Here is a 5,000-nt window from a genome sequence, read left to right as displayed (position 1 = left end):
GGGATGCGCAATATAAGCCAATCAAATTAATTGTCTGTATAGCCTGACTGTATGACTAGTTACTGTACTGGTCAGCTGTTGTTGGGGGGGCGAGGGGCAGATTACACTGTGACATGAGCTTCAGACTGTTTCAGACCGTTTTCAGAGAAGCTCATGTCAGAGTGTAATCTGCCCCTCAACCCCTTTAGGTGACAGTACCCCTTTAAAGGGATGAAAATGACTTTTTTTTCCTGTTAAATTACTCATCCCATGGAGATTAGAAAGCCAAAAATGTGAGGATACTCAAATACTTGTGTCTCCATAAGGAATAATGCATGCTCTTTGGGTCTGACTCTGCATAGGGAACTACTGCTGGTCATCAGAATGGCTTAGGAATTAAAAAAAAGAAAAAAGAAAAAGATATCTATGAATTCAAGTCGCCATGGGGTGAGTAATAGATGGGGGGGGGGGGGGGGGGGGTTGAACTATCTCTTTAACCCTAATATGAATCACTGTTATAAATCAACATTCATTCAGATCTTCGAGAAGAAATGCTTCATTTTCCACAAGACCTTCGTAGAAAAGGTGTTTGGCTTTCTTCCCACTTTTCTCCAGGATGAGGAAGAGTTTCCTCATCTTCTCCTGAGCGGTGCGCTCAGATGTCAGCTCGCTGTAGGCTTCAGATGTGAGCGCTCCCGCGTGGAAGAGAAGGTCCAGGATGGGTGAGACCATGGACACTCTCTGGATCAGGGCGGTCTGGTGTTTTTTGAGAAAGGCAATCTCTGTGGGCGAAACATGTACCGATGTCTCTGGTTCACATTGGCACATTTCACTCAGGTTTTTTCATCTCACACATGTCACTTTGTCTGTTGACCTCACTCAGCAACAAAATAAACATAAAATAAACAAAAGTTAAAATAAAACAATTCAGAGGAGGCAAGCAGTGATCACCCCATGATGTGCACTGCAATGTAGTTTCAAATGCACTACATTGCAGATGCTTTTTTGAGAGTAAAAAACTAAAAAAGAAGAAGAAGACACGTGTGACATGCGTGATCTGGGCAGATTGCCCCAGGAAATGTGCCAATCTCAACCAAAAACAACAGTAAATATATTTCATTCACAAAACATCTCAGAGTGATTGAACAACGCCTAAGAAGCTTACAGAAACACAAATCATCAACTATTGTCCCTGTGTTTCCTGTGTTTTCCTACAGGTGCCCTTTGATTATTTTTATTTTATTCTTTTCTCATAATTTTCGGGACAAGTAGACACTAAAACTATGATGGAAAATGGGATGAAAGCTTTAAATGGAATTTGACTGTAAGTAACGCTTGTAAGTCTGCTATGGGCGTTCATTTAAGCCCAATAGTCTAAGCCAGGGGTCTTCAACGTTTTCAGGCCAGGGACCCCCAAACTGATGGGGAAATGGAGCAGGGACCCCTACCTCGAAGGGTGGGGGTGGGGCTACAACATATATTGTATATTTATGTATAACATTGTGTTATTGTGCATTCAATATTATGCTATTAAACTAATAGATTAATATATCCGCTTTTATTTTAAACATGCATGTACAAATGGCCGTACCACTGCCATTTATAAACATACCTTATTAACTGAGAAACAATGTCAATACTATGAATCTATCACTAACAATAGCACAATAATCATGTATACAAGCTATTCAAAAGAGACAGAATGTTTTATATATATATATATATATATATATATATATATATATATATATATATATATATATATATATATATATATAGCCTAATTGTTTGCCCAACAATTTTGGGGACCCCCTGCAGTATCCCCATGGACCCCCTAGGAGTCGCAGACCCCCTGTTGAAGACCCCTGAAGCTAAAATGAATTGGCTCCATTGCATAGTCATCTTACTCACTTGGGTCAACTGCAGCCGCTTCTTTGGGTTGAGCTGCAAGAAATAAACCAATATTCAAATGGATTTAACATGCAAACATGTGAGCTAATACAGGCTATTACAGGAGGAAACAATCTGTCAAGCCATTTAGCACTCACCTGCACCTGGGACAGCTGCAGCCGCTCCTTGGGATTGTACTGAAATAAATAAATCGGTGTTCAAATTAGGGCATTAACGACTTGTGACGCCTGCAAGTCGACTCGACTCAGTAAAAAGTTGACTTTATCGTTTGATGACGTCATCACATCACACACGACTTTTTCGTTAATGCTCTAGTTCAAATCAGTGCATGCAAACATTTTAGCTAATATGGACTATTAAAGGTGAGTGACACAGTCACAGTCATCAATAAAGGATATTTCTTGCCAAACATTATGTGTAGGCCTACGTTTGCACAAAACAACAACAACAAATGCTTATATCATTAACTCTACCTTTGTTTTGATAGTCCTTCTGTAGATCTTTCCTGCCAACCTTCCCCAGCACGTTCACCATGATTTGATCTACTTTATCGGGATACTTCTGCAGAATCACGTCGGCCGTGTCCATCCTGTCTTTTTTCTGCAGGAGGGCGCTTCCCATCGGCTCCTGGCCCTCGAGGTTAGCAGGATCTCGCAGGAACCTCTGGAACTTCTTGAACTCGTCATCTTCCAACTCCTCCAGGGTTTTGGTGATGCAGTCCATGCTCGTGCGCTCCATGTCTGGCACAAACAGAGCATGTTAACATCTTAGCGTCATTCTCTTTTTGGGTGTGAAGAGTATATTTCACTTTAAAAAAAAGAATCATTTTATCATCTAATCAGGCTTTTGGAAACACCCAGGACAGTTTTTGAATTGCTTGATTCAGTATTTAGATGTTTGATATTCATTTTACCCCATTTGCCCCCTTCCTATGAAGTTACAAAACACACAGGGGCGTCAATTGGGTATGGCAGGGGTATGCAGCTGCCATACCCTGGGTCCAGGGGGGAAAATAAAAGTTACTTTTAAATATAAATCCATGAATGTCTCTTTGTCCATCTGTGCTGGTTATTATGTTGTTACATTACAGTAAAATTACTACAAATGCAAAATGTAATAAAATGGTCACTTGATAAAATTGTATATTCCCAGGTCAGCTGCACTGATGCAATTCATTATTGTTAATTGTGGCACGTAACATGCCAAGTTTAGCTGCACTTGAACAACCATTCCAGGCTGCCATATCCATAAGAAACCGTAGAAACGGGGGGAAATTGAATGTACTTCTTAAAAATAAATGTACTGTATCGTGCCTGTTTCTAAGGTATGGCTAGTGTCTTGCATGCGCACCTTCGCGCGCGTGCAAGACACTAGTCATGTTGCCATACCTTTGCTTTTTCTGAACTGACGCCACTGAAAACACATACACTGTAGTAACTTCAAACTCCATTTTAACCACGTTAGATTCAATGAAAACCAGTCCTTAAAAGGTGACTCCTGATACCCTCCGAATACGTAAGCAGGCTGTGTTTTATCGATAACCTTATTCATTTATTTTTAAAGGTTAAATGACATTCTGTTTTTACCAATCATAAAAGTCTTTGCCCTGGTCCTAAAAACATGTTTTAAAATGTTTAAACTTGAAAATCCACTCCATGGAGCTGTGGTCTCTCTCTTTTATGGGCCCTGTTGAAAAAAGGTCTGTCACCTGAAATACTCTATATTCACCACCAGGGGAGCCTCTCTTTCCCCACTCATTCTAACAAATATCAGTATGGTGCAGTAACTATGTACTTGAGTACAATTTTGAGTAGCCTATTTGTACTTTACTTGAGTATTTCCAATTTTCAATTCTTATACTTCTACTCCACTACATCTCAGAGGCAAATGCACTTTATCTCTCCACTACAATCATTTGGACGCTTTAGTTACTAGTAACTTTGTAGATTTTGATTATTAATACATAATCAATCACTTCAGCCCTTATAGGCCAGCGGTTCCCAAACTATGGTCCCGACCCAGTGGCCACACACACACACACACACACACACGCACGCACACATATGCACGTGCACGCACTTACAGATCTGCGGCCGCCCCTCCAACACACTGAGAGATGCGTGGATCGGGACCCGATCATCGGGTGCGTGCTCGCATTTTCGTTGCTTTCGCACAAGACACAGGACACAGACACACACAGAACCATGGCAGCTAAAGAGGCTCAGCGGGGAATTGTGTTCAAAATACGAGCCGAGCCCGAGGCGCGGGTGTTTTTTCTTACCCCGGGGACGATACATTACCGGAGCCTTGTTGCGACCGTAGGTCGCACTTTACTATCAAAACCACCACAAAGTGTAAGTAACTCCGTTCGTCCCTCCGTCTGTCTGCCCCGATCCATGCCAAATTTTGCACACACGTTCCTTGGCTGCCAAACTACAACCTCCAAGGACCCCCGGAGCTCCAGGGACCCCCAGGTCCCTGGGGGACCCCCAGATGTAAAAAATGACCAAATGCGCAAACATGACCAAATGACCACCCCAACGGGGCTGCTCACGGGGAATTCCCGGGGACCACCGACTCCTGGTGCTCCAGAACGGATGCAAAAGTGGTGGCGCCCCCAGTGGAGGACCCCCTACACTGCAGCTCACATAAAATGCCGTAACTCCGGCTAGGAGCGACCGGGACAGCCGGGGCCGGTACCTATTCGTCTGCCTTGCCGGCGCGGAGACCCCACCCCTCATTTCTCACATGGTCCTCTTCTAGCGCCACCATGAGGCCGATTCTTGCAAAACACATTTTTGGACACTGCTCCTACAATTTTCGCCCTAAAATCACGCAAATCGGTACACAGTATGTCTACACTCATCCCATCAACATGAATCTGTCCCATATAGCGCCACCTCCAGGCCGATTTTTAAAAACACATTTTTGGACACTGCTCCTACAGATTTTGCCCTAACGAAAATCACTACACAGTATGTGTACACTCATGTCATCAACATGGATCAGGAAGATTTTGGCAAAACACATTTTTGCCCTATTTGTGGAGATAAGTGACCTACGGTCGCGTATCTCCCGATTAGGGAGCCTTACTGGTGGTTACATAATAT

This window comes from Nannobrachium achirus (genome assembly GCF_963921795.1).
Source record: "Nannobrachium achirus genome assembly, chromosome: 12".
In the NCBI taxonomy this organism is placed as follows: domain Eukaryota; kingdom Metazoa; phylum Chordata; class Actinopteri; order Myctophiformes; family Myctophidae; genus Nannobrachium; species Nannobrachium achirus.
This window is presented reverse-complemented; position numbering follows the sequence as displayed.